Below are 14,962 nucleotides of genomic sequence, written 5' to 3' on the forward strand. Positions count from 1 at the left end.
TCTCCAACCCCCCGGGCTACAGACTAATACTGGCCCCTGGCCTGCTAGGAACCGGGTCACCCAACAGGAGGTGAGCAGCAGGCAAGTGAGCATTACCACCTGAGCTCCACCTCTTGTCAGATCAGCAGGGGCAACAGATTCTCAGGAGCACAAACCCTATTGTGAACTGGACATGTGAGGGATCTAGGTCGCGTGCTCCTTATGAGAATCTAATGGCCGGTATGATCTGAGGTGGAACAGTTCCATCCTGAAACCATCCCTCCCTCTACCCCCACTTCACCGTCACTTTCCCTCACCCCCCGCAACTATCACACCCTCCCACCGCCACCACCCCCCACCCCGTCTATGGAAAAATTGTCTTCCATGACACCAGTCCCTGGTGCCAAAAAGTTTGGTGACTGCTGTCCTGTATAACCTGGTGGGTCAGTTCATGTAGCTAGGTTGGCTGTAGGAGCTACTTACTTTCCTGGATATAATCAGAGAGAAAGACACTCACTAGCTGCTGACCCAGAGGGAGAAGAAAGGAGCATTTCTACCTGGGATTCTGTGATACATGTTAACTTCCGAAACGACTCAGTTCCTGATGATGCAGAATTTTCAAACTTTAAGAGGCTAAACTTGGAAGAGCCTCTTGAGTGGCTAAGATGATATGCAGGTGCGCCACAGTTTTCTGGGTGTCTACATGGTCATCGCATTGGTGATAAAGCTGTGGTTATTAATAATTAGAGCACAATTTAGAAATTGTTGACATTAAACCTGGAATTCAGATCACATTCCTTCTCTGCTAAAATCTCTTCCATGCCTTCCCACTGAAATTAGAATTAAAATGTCAACTTTTTTGTGGCCTTGTCTGGTCCCTCCCTACTGACCAACCTTATCTCTCTCCTCCTTCCCCTCATTTTGCCAAAGACTCAAGCCCTGCACTGATATTGCTTCCGGTCCTAATCCTAAACTGGCTCTTGTGTCAGGACCTTTGTACTTCCAGGCCTGTCTTAACTCAAAATGTACTATTCTCAGAGAGGTCTTTCTCTTCAGACTGTACTTTCTAAAATAATGCCCCTGTGGCAGGTATTCTCTTACTCATCATATCACCCTATTTATTCCCTTCATAGTAATGATGAAAATAAGTATTTATTTTTACTTTTTATTTATCTGTTTCCTCCACTAAGAGCTCCAATGAGTAGGAACTCTTTAGTCATTATATCATCTCTATCAGCTAACAATAAAGAACGACATGGAGCAGAACTCAAAATATAATTGTTGAATGAAGTAAAGAAACCTTATTTGTTAATATTAATTTTTAATATAAACCATTTACAAATATGAACATGCTAGGTTCATGGTCCACATTTTTTAAAGGATCTGGTACTCCTGACATGCAAAGCTCCAAAGCAGTACCAACCTTCGCTATAGATATGTTCCCCAACCCTGTGTGGGGTAGGGAAGGCTGGCTAAAGTTCGGTTGTAGCTTTGAGGTTATGATTTAGTGACATTAACTGTAACCACTGAAAGAACTTGAGGGAAGTATCTCTTAACCTCTTTTTAAATTTTTCATTTTAGCTACAAATACGGGTATTGAAAGAAGTTTTGACAAAGCACTTTTTTATCTATGCTTTATTGAAAATAAGTAGTCTTTTTAATAATTTTTTATTTTTTAAGAGACAGAGTCTCACACAGTCACCCAGGCTGGAGTGTGATGGTACAATCATAGATCACTGCAAACTTGAACTCTTGGACTCAAGGGATCCTCCTGCCTAGGTCTCCCAAAGTGCTAGGACTACAGGAGTAAGCCACCACATCCAGCCTGAAGTAATGCTGTTAACTGCCTCTTGGTATTTGTTTTCTGCCAATTGCATGCCATTTATTCCTTTTGTAATAGTGTCTATTAGATAGTACAAGATGAGATCTATTAATTTCTATGCTTTTCTTCCTTCCTCATATTTCCTGATACTCTTTGTAGTTGCTAGAGGCTTCCACATTGATACAAGAAGAATTGGGATTGCTGTATCTAAAACTATAAGGGAAATAAATGGTTAATTACAGGTTTGTTTCTTTATTTACTTGTAGGGTTCATTTGGATTAAAAGTAAAGGCTTTGAGAGGAACTAAGTGTCCCACTTGTGAATTTATGCAACAACAAAGGTGAAGAAGAAAACCGTGTGTGTTGTGGGGGAGGGGGAAGTAGGGTAGAAGATGTTGCCCACCCTACCTCTTGGAAAACAGAAAAACTTAGGTGGGAGGTACCCTTGAAGGGCCAGATCTGGGTTACTAGGAGGGGAGAAAAGAATGCAGAGGTGACAGAGCATGGCCAGTGGCCAAGAGCCACATGGAAGCCAAGCCAAAGCTGCAGGTGGCCGTCTTTCTTTCTTTTTTCATTACCCAAGCAAAGAGCCTTTGAGGCAGTTCTCACCTGTGCCAGGACGGAGGCTTTCTTCCACAGCTGCCTGGGGTTCAGCCCTCAGCAGAAGAACACCTGTCTGCAACCTGAGACTCCACAGAGCTCCCATCTACCTGTCCCGCTCAAAAACCACCCTGGTTTTTGAGTGGGACAAAAGGTAGGGTCCTTGGCCACCCAAGAGAGGCAGTAATAAGTGGAACAGACACAAACCTGGGCGGGGCTGGACAGCAGAGAAATTCACTGCATGTGCCCAACCATTTTTCATTAGGAATAGGATGATATCCAGCAGTTTAGGTCATGCTTTTTGTTACAAATAAGCCCTACCACTGCCACTTCTAATTTAGAATTACCTCTAATGTGCTTCTTGGGATTCTGGCCTTGATAAAAATGTAGAAAACCATTTTTCTAACACAGGACTTCAGAAGGCAAATAATCACAGCCTTGTTGGCCTGCAGTGAGGAGTGGGACCAGACCCACCTTCAAGAGCACCCACATTTGAACCCTTGAGGGAATAAATACTTGATGCTCTTTACAAAAATCCTTACCCTTTCCGTCTTCCATTCATATAACCCCTCTACCAAATTATGGACACCCGTGAAACGCTGAGAAGCAGCAGCAAAAATCTGTGCACTGAGCAACAGCATCTTGAAACTTAACTTCATTTTATTATACATCACTCTGTCTCAGAAAGGAACTCACCAGTTCTAACAGTCCTCTTATTGGGAAGCCGGCACAGAGATTTCTCTTTTCTCCAGAGGAAGGAAGAGGATTTTAGTATTTCACTCTAACACTTGAGTGAGTTATTAGGGAAATTCATTGCCTAACTGCTAGCTGCTGCTTCCTTATTATTTCTTCCAGAACCTTTAGCCTCTGATCAGCACTCTGAAATATAGACTGGTCCTGAAACTGCCTTTGCAAAAATTATAACTGAGACAATAATTACAGTGACAAAGATCTGAACTAACCGACTCCATCTTGCTTCTAACCTCCGAGCTGTCCTTGTTCATACCTGGGCGTAGGCTGAACTAACTTTGGGAGCAGCTTAGTTTATAGTTTAGCATGGAAACAAAGACAATCACAACCCTTTCTCAAAACAAACCCCCTTCCTGCCTGGGGACTAGACTGCCTTTTTAGGACTAACAAATTAGCTACAAGATTAGAAATTATGATTTAGGAGTCATGTAGCTGGAGGCTGCAAGATTCTCAACCTCCCAAATTGCTCCTAGGGATAGCATCACTATTGTAAAACCTAAGAACAGTGCTTGAGATATTTTGCAGAACCTGCACTCGATGGACCAGCTGGCACCACCTAGATCTATAAACTAGCTCATCTGGTCTTGTGGACTCCAACCAGGAACTGACTCAGAGCAAGAGGACAGCTTCGACTTCCTATGATTTCATCTCTGACCTGATGAATCAGCAATCCCCACTTTCTGACCCCCTACCTACTAAATTATCCTGATTTGAGGAATGATAAAACTCCTGTCTCCCATACAGCTGGCTCTGCATGAATTAAAGTCTTTCTCTGTTGCAATTCCCCTATCTTGATAAATCAGCTCCATCTAGGCAGCAGGCAAGGATACCCCGTTGGGAGTTTACAGTCCCTGTCCTTGGGGTGGTGGGGTTTTCATGCACGTCTGTGTGAAGAGACCACCAAACAGGCTTTGTGTGAGCAACACGGCTGTTTATTTCACCTGGGTGCAGGCGGGCTGAGTCTGAAAAGAGTCAGAGAAGGGAGATAAGGGTGGGGCCCTTTTATAGGATTTGGGTAGGTAAAGGAAAATTGCAGTCAAAGGGGGTTTGTTTTCTGGCGGACAGGAGTGGGGGGCCGCAAGGTGCTCAGTGGGGGTGCTTTTTGAGCCAGGATGAGCCAGGAAAAGGACTTTCACCAGGTAATGTCATCAGTTAAGGCAAGGACCGGCCATTTACACTTCTTTTGTGGTGGAATGTCATCAGTTAAGGTGGGGCAGGGCATATTCACTTCTTTTGTGATTCTTCAGTTACTTCAGGCCATCTGGGCGTATGTGTGCAAGTCACAGGGGATGTGATGGCTTGGCTTGGGCTCAGAGGCCTGACATTCCTGCCTTCTTATATTAATAAGAAAAATAAAACAAAATAGTGTTGAAGTGTTGGGGCGGCGAAAATTTTTGGGTGGTGGTATGGAGAGAGAATGGGCGATGTTTCTCAGGGCTGCTTCAAGTGGGATTAGGGGCGGTGTGGGAACCTAGAGTGGGAGAGATTAAGCTGGAGGGAGGTCTTGTGGTAAGGGGTGATATTGTGGGGTTGTTAGAAGAAACATTTGTCATATAGAATGATTGGTGATGGCCTGGATACGGTTTTGGATGAATTGAGAAACTAAATGGAATAACAGAAGGAGAAAAACAGGTATAAAAGGTCTAAGAATTGGGACGACTCAGGATGTCTGATTAGAGAGTGCTTAAGGAGATTCGGCAGAGTCCTGCCAGCAAAGATTATTTATTTACTTCAAGAGTTAAGAGTGGCAGTTTGGGGATAGCACCAGGAGATATCAGCTGTGATGGCTTGGAAAAACAGTGTAAACCGGCAGTGTAAACAAGAGCAGGGCATGTATGAGTAGTTGAGAACGGTGAATAGGAGTATGACTAGACAGAAAATAGTAGGGATGACAAGTTTTTTTTCGGGGAGGGGGGCACAGTCTAAGTTGGTCTGGTGTCTGGAATGAGACTGGGGCCTAATAAAAAGGAGCATCTATACAGGAGCTTAAATGGGCTGTATTCTGAGAAGGGAAACTGGTAAAACTATTGTCCAGTCCTTTTTAAGTTGGTGGCTGAGCTTGGTGAGGTGTGTTTTTAAAAAAGACCTTTAGTCCATTCTACTTTTCTTGAAGTTGGAGGACCATAAGGGATATAAAGGTTTCACTGAATACTAAGAGCCTGAAAAACTGCTTGGCTGATTTGACTAATAAAGGCTCGTCTGTTATCAGACTGTATTGAGGTGGGAAGGCTAAATTGAGGAATTATGTCTGACAGAAGGGAAGAAATTACTGCGGTGGCCTTCTCAGACCCTGTAGGAAAGGCCTTTACTTATTCAGTGAAAGTGTCTATTTAGATTAAGAGGTATTTTAGTTTCCTGACTCGGGCATGTTGAGAGGTTCTAAGAGGTGGGCTAGTGGCTTGTACTATAGCATAACCTGCCTTTGCTGGTGTGTGGCGATTAGGCCTGGTGGAACCGCCATCAATAAATCAAGTGTGATCAGGGTGAGGAACAGGAAAGAAGGAAATTTGGGGAAATGGGGTGAATGTCAGGTGGATCAGAGAGATACAGTCATGGGGGTCAGGTGTGGTATCAGGAATAATGTGGGAGGCTGGATTGATTGAAGTCCGGGCCAGGAACAATGGTAATTGTGGGAGACTCAACAAAGAGTGAGTATAGCTGAAGGAGCCGGGAAGCAGAAAGTATATGCGTCAGGTGTGAGGAAGAAAATAGATTTTGGAAGTTATGAGAACTGTAGAGAGTGAGTTGAGCATAGTTTGTGATTTTGAGGGCCTCTAAAAGTATTAAAGCAGCAGCAGCCGCTGCACGCAAACATGAGGGCTAGGCTAAAACAGTAAGGTCAAGTTGTTTGGACAGAAAGGCTACAGGGTGTGGTCCTGGCTCTTGTGTAAGAATTCTGACCGTGCTAACCATGCCTAGGAAGGAAAGGAGTTGTTTTGTAGAAGGTGCTGGGGTTTGAGAGATCAGTCGGACACGATTGGCAGGGAGAGCACGTGTGTTTTTATGAGAATTATGCCGAGATAGGTAACAGTTGAGGAAGAAATTTGGGCTTGATTGAAGTAATGGGGGCTGTCTGTGAAGCTCTGCGGCAGTACAGCCTAGGTAATTTGCTGAGCTTGATGGGTGTCAGGGTCAGTCCAAGTGAAAGCGAAGAGAGGCTGGGATTAAGGGTGCAAAGGAATAGTAAAGAAAGCATGTTTGAGATCTAGAACAGAATAATGGGTTGTAGAGGCAGGTATTGAGGATAGGAGAGTATATGGGTTTGGCACCACGGGGTGGATAGGCAAAACAATTTGGTTGATAAGGAGCAGATCCTGAACTAACTTGTAAGGCTTGTCTGGTTTTAGGACAGGTAAAATGGGGGAATTGTAAGGAGAGTTTATAGGCTTTAAAAGGCCATGCTGTAGCAGGCGAGTGATAACAGGCTTTAATCTTTTTAAAGCGTGCTGCGGGATGGGATATTGGCGTTGAGTGGGGTAAGGGTGATTAGGTTTTAATGAGATGGTAAGGGGTGCATGATCGGTCGCCAAGGAGGGAGTAGAGGTATCTTATACTTGTGGGTTAAGGTGGGGGGATACAAGAGGAGGACGCAAAGGAGGCTTTGGATTGGGAAGAAGGGTGGCAATGAGATATAGCTGTGGTCCAGGAATAGTCAGGGAAGCAGGTAATCTAGTTAAAGTGTCTCAGCCTAATAAGGGAACTGGGCAGGTGGGGATAACTAAAAAGGAGTGCTTAAAAGAGTATTGTCTAAGTTGGCACCAGAGTTGGGGAGCTTTAAGAGGTTTAGAAGCCTGGCTGTCAATACCCACAACAGTTATGGAGGCAAGGGAAACAGGCCCTTGAAAAGAAGGTAATGTGGAGTGGGTAGCCTCCGTATTGATTAAGAAGGTGATGGGCTTACTTTCCACTGTGAGAGTTAACGGCGTCCGTGATGGTCCAGGGGGCTTCCGAGGCGATCGGGCAGTGTCAGTCTTCAGCCGCTAAGCCGAGAAGATCTGGAAAGGAGTCAGAGATCCTTGGGCCAGAGTTCCAGGGGATCTGGGCGTGGCTGCCAGGTGAGTTGAACAGTCCGATTTTCAGTGGGGTCCCACACAGATGGGATGTGGCTTAGGAGGAATCCCGGGCTGCGGGCATTCCTTGGCCCAGTGGCCAGATTTCCGGCACGTGTAGCAAGCTCCTGGGGGAGGAGGTTCTGGAGGAATGCCTGGCTGCTGCGGTTCAGGCGTTTGGAAGTTCTTGTGTGCTGGAGATGTGGCTGGGGTTTGTCTCACAGTGGAAGCGAGGAATTGCAACTTTTTTCTGTTATTGTACACCTTGAAGGTGAGGTTAATTAAGTCCTGTTGTGGGGTTTGAGGGCCAGATTCCAATTTTTGGAGTTTTATTTAATGTCGGGAGCAGATTGGGTAATAAAATGTATATTGAGAATAAGACAGCCTTTTGACCTTTTAGGGTCTAGGGCTGTAAAGCGTCTCAGGGTTGCTGCCAAATGAGCCATGAACTGGGCTGGATTTTTATATTTGATGAAAAAGAGCCTAAACGCTTCTGATTTGGGATAAAGAAAAAGGAGCATTAACCTTGACTATGCCTTTGGCTCCAGCCACCTTTTTAAGAGTAAATTGCTGGGCAGGTGGGGGAGGGCTAGTCACGGAACGAAACTGTGAGCCGGACCAGGTGTGAGGAGGGGAGGTGATAAAAAGATTATAGGGTGGAGGAGCGGAGGCTGAGGAAGAATTGGGACCTAGTTTGGCCTGGCGAGGAGCAGCCTGGGGAGGAAGGGAGAGGTCAGATGGGTCTGTAGAAAAGGAAGATTAGAAAGACTCAGCGACGCTTGGGGTTGGTACTGAGGGGACAGGCGGGAGGGAAAGAAAGAAGATTTGAGACGAGTTGCACTGGGCACAGAGACTAGGAAGGGACTGATGTGTAAAAGAATGCCTGGACGTCAGGCACCTCAGACCGTTTGCCTATTTTACGACAATCATTATTTAGATTTTGCAGGATGGAAAAATTCAAAGTGCCATTTTCTGGCTATTTGGAACTACTGTCGAGTTTGTTTTGGGATCAAGTGGCATTGCAGAAGAAAATAAGGCATTTAGGTTTTAGGTCAGGTGTGAGTTGAAGAGGTTTTAAGTTTTTGAGAACACAGGCCAAGGGAGTAGAAGGAGGAATGGAGGGTGGAAGGTTGCCCATAGTGAAGGAAACAAGCCTAGAGAAAAGAGAGAGTAGAGAAATGGAGGGAAGGGGTTCGGGGGTTCTTACCTTCCAGAAAAGTGGCAAAAGGGGTTGGGGTGCAGAGACAAGAGGTTGGGGCATGGAAATAAGGGATTGGGGCACAGAGATATAAGAGGTTGGGGCACGGAAATAAGGGATTGGGGCACAGAGATAGGAGGTTGGGGAGTGGAAATAAGAGATTGAGGGTTCTTGCCCCATAGAAAAGCGGGCCTTGCCACTAAGGGTGAAGGAGAAGGGGTTGAGGGGTACTTGACCCTCTCCCAGAAAAGCGGGACTTGCCGCTAAGGGTGAAGGAGAAGGGGTTGAGGGGTACTTGCCCCTCCCAGAAAAGCGGGACTTGCCGCTAAGGGTGAAGGAGAAGGGGTTGAGGGGTACTTGCCCCTCTCCCAGAAAAGCAGAGAAGGGGTAGAGACAAGGAGAGAAGGGGTTGAGGTACTTGCCCCTTCCCCAGAAAAGCGGGACCTGCCGCTAAAGGTGAAGGACCAAGGCAGGTGTCCCTGCGTGGTCTGACACCCTTGAAACGTGGGTGTATAATCAGAGAGGTGTCCCTGCAATGATTAAACACCAAGGGAAGGCTGCCTTCCCAGTCCGTGACCGGCGCCGGAGTTTTGGGTCCATGGATAAAACGTGTCTCCTTTGTCTCTCCCAGAAAATGAAAGGAATTGAAATTAAGAGAAGGGAGAGATTGAAGAGTGGAAAGGAGAAAGTAGTTGAGGGACAGTGAGAGAGGTTGGAGAAGAGAGTAAGAAGAAGCCGCTTACCTGATTTAAAATTGGTGAGATGTTCCTTGGGCTGGTCGGTCTGAGGACCTGAGGGCGTAGGTGGATCTTTCTCACGGAGCAAAGAACAGAGGAGTACAGGGGAATGATATCCCAAGGGAGGTCCCCCGATCCGAGTCACAGCACCAAATTTCGTGCGCGTCTGTGTGAAGAGACCACCAAACAGGCTTTGTGTGAGCAACATGGCTGTTTATTTCACCTGGGTGCAGGCGGGCTGAGTCTGAAAAAAGAGTCAGAGAAGGGAGATAAGGGTGGGGCTGTTTTATAGGATTTGGGTAGGTAAAGGAAAATTACAGTCAAAGGGGGTTTGTTCTCTGGCGGGCAGGAGTGGGGGTCGCAAGGTGCTCAGTGGGGGTGCTTTTTGAGCCAGGATGAGCCAGGAAAAGGACTTTCACCAGGTAATGTCATCAGTTAAGGCAAGGACCGGCCATTTACACTTCTTTTGTGGTGGAATGTCATCAGTTAAGGTGGGGCAGGGCATATTCACTTCTTTTGTGATTCTTCAGTTACTTCAGGCCATCTGGGCGTATATGTCCAAGTCACAGGGGATGCGATGGCTTGGCTTGGGCTCAGAGGCCTGACAGGGGTCTCATAAATACTGGGAAGCATATCGAGCGGCCCATGGAACCCATTCTGTGCTCTCTGTTGGGGTCTGATGTAAAGTAGGCAGGGACACCTGTTTTCCTCTTTGTCCTGGGCAGCAGCTGCTCCCACAGAACAGTCTCTGGGGAAGGGGTGGCACACACTGGTCAGTCCCTTTGTTTCTACTGCCTTTACCACCCTCCTGAGAATGTTTTCTTTCCCGCCTTTATTTTTCTTTACCTGTTTCATGTCAATGACCCATGGAGTTTAGGCAGTTCCTTTTGCCCTGCTTCCTCCATCTAATGCTTACCATCCATAAGTATTTGTATTTGGAAAGCAGACTGGATCCTGGTTTCCAGATCATGTCGATTTTATGCATTATTATTTGTAACCAGAGAATCTTCAGCTCCCAGTGGTCAATCTGTCTTCCATCCTGTCTTCCACGAAAGGGTTAACCTTAGGAAGCCTGTAAAGGCAGCACTGCTTCCCTTCTGCGTTCAAGGGCTGATAGGCTGCAGGGCTAACCATATTAGGAGTGTGTGAAGATTTAGCTCCGGGTGTACACAGCGGGAGCTCTCCTGTCAGTCTGAAAGGCAGGAGCTATATTTAGTAACAGGCACTTGGGAATAGCAGCTTAAACGTGGGAGTGGGTTGCTGGAATGCAGATGTGTAGTGAATCTCTACTCCAATCCCCATGGAAGCTTTAAGCTGAAGCCTTAGGAGAGATCTGGGCTCTTCTTCCCCCACATTCTCCACATTGTCTGGATGGCATCCTTTGCAAGTCTAGAAAGCATAATGCAGTCCCTCTCGGCTCCGCTCCTTTTTTAACATGGAGGAAGAGAATTGTGATTGTTGAAAGAACCATCACTCAAAATGTTGTGAACAGTGATTTTTCTCCCCTAAGCACTCACCTCCTTTCCCATATCTGGTTAACTAACCACTAATAGGATGAATGGAATAATTTTATTGTCCTATGATTTCTCCCCTTAGGAAATAAAAATAATCACCTCCCTTTTGTTTTGCAGGAATTTTTGGTAGTAGAAGTATTTTATTTCAGGTGATAGAGGTCCTTACGTCTAGAAATGTCTTCTTTATGGAATGTAATTATATAATCAGGACATAATTATTATGTATGAAGTGATTTCTTATAAGTCTATGCAAATTTATACAAAATTCTATGAGAGTAAAAATTAAGGAAAAATAGTCTTATAGATAAAGTTGTTAACACATTTAATGGTATGGAAGCAAATGCCTATTTAATTGACTCATGGCAGCTCTATTTTAAGGGTAATTTGTTTATCTAGAAATGATCAGTTCAGGGCAGCTTTTGGACCCATTTCACTTTGCTTTGCTTCTTTCTCTCTTTTTTTTTCTTTCTCCCTCTTCTTCCTTTCTTTCTCTCTCTTTCTGTTTCTCTCTCCTCTCTGTCTGTCTTGGCTAAATTTGCCATTTCAATTGACTGAGACTTTAGTTTAAATGAATAGACTAAGGTCATTTCTAACTTTGAGGTTTGGGGAACATGTAAACATTTAGAATATGGAGTTCTCCTTGTTTCCACATATTTACATCTGCTGTAAATCTACTTAATTTCCCCAGATTATTCAGTAGTGGAGAGTTCTAGTCAAAATATCACATAGGCCTAAAGCTCTGGCTGGGAAGATCATCTGACTAAAAGGCAAAGCCCTTGTTTTTTTTCACTACCATCTACTACAGCCAGAATCCTTTCACTTCTGAGCTCCAGCTAGGAGGAGATGATTGGATTATTTAGATAACTCTGGTTAAAAGTAACAAAGTGTAGTGTAATCTAATATGTGTGATTATCTGGGGATCCTTGTTGGAAAAGAATCTCAAGGAATTTAGCTAGGTCAGCACACTCTCTTGGGGGCAGTGATAGGATTCAGCAAAAGTGTTCACAGCAAATAGAAGACGTACATAGTAACCACAGATGGGAAATAGGGTTAACCTTGACACTCAGTACAGACCCAGAGGGAGGTGGAAAAGCTGGGGGTGGGGGAGACATTGGAGATGGAGTAGATTCAACAGAGGAGGCAAGGAAAGGCAACCGGGAAGGCTAAGGAGTACAAATAGCCAGGGAGGGAAGCCCAGGAAAAGCTGGAGTCAGGAGGACACCCCACCAGAGATGATGGTGTCTGCAGAGGCAGGAAGATAGAGTATGACATTAGGGAACTTCAGAAGGTAGTGTTGAGAGATCCAGGCCGGCAGCGAAGATGGTGAGATTGGCTAACCAGGTGCTAGGCTCCTACCATCATCTTGGGGTGGTAGTTTGAATGGGGGGTTGGGGAGGGAAAGGGGCAATGCAAGGCAGAGATGCATTCATTGAGGAACTAAAATAGTGAAGATTTCAAGGCAAAGATTCAGAGATAAATCAGTAAGACTCTAACTTCCAGAGAATTATAATTCATAGTAAGTGATCATTATAACTAGTGTTGATTGCCCATTATATGCTAAGCATTGCAAACACTGAGAGGGCACGTTGCATGCGCTGTCTCCACTAATTTATACAGCAAGCTTATGAAATCCAGTCTCTTATGTTCATTGTTAAACATATGAGGAAACTGAGGCACCAAGTGGTACTTGACTCATAAGTGATAGAGCTGGGATTTAAGCTCAGGTCTCTGACCAGAACCCCAAAACTTAACTGCTTCACTAGAGTAACTGCCAAACTGCTATAGATCTTAAAATCAGTTGGGGGTTTTATTTTAAGAAAAAGGTAGAAGCTCTTTTTCTAGAGTTGCTGTTTTTCTCACAGCAAATTGGATCTGATGCTGTTAGTTGTCAAACATAAGTGCTCATTATATGCAAGGCATTGTGCTAAGTGCTGGGCCTGCAGAGATACATTTGACATAGTAGCTGAAGAAACATTATATAGACAAATACATGAATCACAACGTGATGTGATAAGTGCTTGGAGAGCCAGATATTAAGTGCTGATGGGAAAACTAAGGAGGAATGGAATTAGAGAAAGCTTGAAGACCGAAAATTTGAGGAGCCTGGAGGGAACAATAACAGCTCCCCAGGTGAATAAGGCCATGAAGAATGTCACAGGTGGAGAGGGGAGATTTTTGAAGGTAGAAGTCATCAAGGATCTACAACCAGCCTGGTGTGGTGGGAAATGAACCTGAGAATGTAGATTGAAGCCATGTTATATGAAAGGCTTGTATGCCAGAGTAAGGAAATTAGAACCCCCTGAGTTCTGAACAAGAGCTCCTAAAATCACCTTGTCTTAAGGTCTGGACTGACCTCAGAGCTAGTGGGATGATTCTGCAGGCCAGTCTAAGAAATGATACCTCGTGGGAAGAAAAGATCCCAAGACAAGCAACTGGCAGACCCTAATAAGAGCCAGGTAAACGGGTCCAGGGCAAAGAATTTCTCCTGCAGGGTCATAACTGTTTTCTGGAATAAATAGATAAGTCATCCTCCTTTGCCCTATAACACTCTTAGCTCATTAGTCTGAGCTTCTGATGAAAACTTGTCTCAGTACTCACTAAGATTTTCAATTTCCTTCTTAACCTGTAAGAAGCTGATTAAATTAAGCACTATTGACATCCAGGCTCTTAAAATAGAAAATCATTTAAAGGGATGGGCAGTCTGAATAACACATAGTGTCACTCTCTGGTTCTCCTTTCTGCCACCCTCCCTTGGTTCTAAAGATAGGATATTTAAATGGATGGAGCCCTGTAGGCTTGTAGGTTTCCCTGGTGAACTCAACTCTCCACCTGCTCAGTAGCTACTTGTTGAAGAAAATAACAGAACCAGGCTGATTAATTTTAAATTGATGCTTTAACCTTAAATTCTGGATAATAAACCTCAAATGAACACCTGACAATGGCAGGGAATTCTACTATGCTTCCATAGTGAGTGTACTTTCCTATTATTTCAGATAGTTATTTCACACAATCTGCTCTCTCTTCCAACTTCCCACATCTCCCCTCTTCTTTTCAATGAATGACTTTGTCTTATTATTAAGAAAATGGGATCCAGTAATCCCAGTCTGGGTATAAATCTAAAGAAAATGAAATCAGTATGTCAGAGATGTATCTGCACTCCCATGTCCATTGTAGCATTACTCACAATAGCTAAGATATGGAATCCACCTAAATGTCCATCAATAGATGAATGGCTAAGGAAAATGTGATATATATACATAATGGAATATGATTCAGCCTTTAAAAAGAAGGAAATTTGGTCATTTGGGACAACATGGCTAAACCTGGAGGACATTATGTTAAGTGAAATAAGCCAAGCACAGAAAGACAAATACAACCTGATCTCCCTTAGATGTGGAGTGTAAAAAAGTTGAACTCATAGAAACAGAGAGTAGAATGGTGATTACTGGGTGATGGGGGTATGGGGGATTGCCGGGGGAAATGCCGGTCAAAGGACAAAAAAATTTTAGTTTGGAGAAATAAGTTCAAGAGATCTGTTCTACAACACGGTGACTACAGTTAACAACAATGTGTTGAATTCTTAAAAATTGCTAAGAGAATAGATTTTAAGTGTTCTCACCATAAATATGTGAGGTAATGCATATAATAATTAGCTTCATTTAGACATTTCATGATGTAAACATATTTCAAAACAACATGTTGTACACAATAAATACATGTGATTTTTTGTCAGTGAAAAACAAATTATAAAAAAGAAAGAAAAGAAAAGCTCTTAGCTGGGTGCGGTGGCTCATTCTGTAATCCCAGCTCTTTGGGAGGCTGAGGCGGGCAGATCACTTGAGGTCAGGAGTTCGAGACCAGCCTGGCCAAAATGGCGAAACCCTGTCTCTACTAAAAACAAAAAAATTAGCTAGGCCTGGTGGTGCACACCTGTAATCCCAGCTACTTGGGAGGCTGAGGCAGGAGAATCACTTGAACCTGAGCAGCGGAGGCTGCAGTGAGCCGAGATGGCACCATTGAACTCCAGCCTGAGCAATAAGAATGAAACTCCATCTCAAAATAAAAAGAAAACCTCTCAGAGAAGATAACCTTATCTTCCTGCCGATCTTCCCTATAAATCTACACCTATGCACGTCAGAGGCCAGTTCCTGTACATCTGTGTTCTATATCCTGTTCCCTTTTGAGGGACTTTATCCCTTCCATGAGTCTCTGTCACTTCTGTGTTGTCAATTTCTTTTTTTCTGGATCAGTCTATCAGTGTACAAACAGTCTTCAGTATCTTCCACCTTTAACAAAAATACCTTACATTTCCCA

General features: G+C 44.3%; 2 long non-coding RNA genes across 4 annotated transcripts in view; one reads left to right on the forward strand and one right to left on the reverse strand.

The window, feature by feature from the left end:
- Positions 1–365: 365 nt before the first annotated feature.
- On the reverse strand, positions 366–10,181 carry LOC129525667 (uncharacterized). 3 transcript variants are annotated; one of them, XR_008670095.2, is made up of 4 exons: positions 10,051–10,181; positions 9,141–9,378; positions 7,052–7,145; positions 366–4,112 (listed from the first exon to the last, which is right to left on the reverse strand). It is a non-coding gene; the product is annotated as an uncharacterized lncRNA (long non-coding RNA). The 3 variants fall into 3 exon arrangements; XR_008670096.2 differs by lacking the exon at positions 10,051–10,181 and having other exon boundaries at positions 7,052–7,327; positions 9,141–10,019; XR_008670094.2 differs by lacking the exon at positions 10,051–10,181 and having other exon boundaries at positions 9,141–10,004.
- Positions 7,325–14,962, forward strand: part of LOC129525668 (uncharacterized) — a 125,914-nt gene continuing 118,276 nt past the window's right edge. Inside the window, exon 1 of the long non-coding RNA XR_008670097.1 lies at positions 7,325–7,470. This is a non-coding gene — a long non-coding RNA (uncharacterized lncRNA). The remainder of the gene's footprint in view (positions 7,471–14,962) is intronic.

This window comes from Gorilla gorilla, chromosome 10, assembly GCF_029281585.2.
Source record: "Gorilla gorilla gorilla isolate KB3781 chromosome 10, NHGRI_mGorGor1-v2.1_pri, whole genome shotgun sequence".
NCBI classification, from domain to species: Eukaryota; Metazoa; Chordata; class Mammalia; order Primates; family Hominidae; genus Gorilla; species Gorilla gorilla.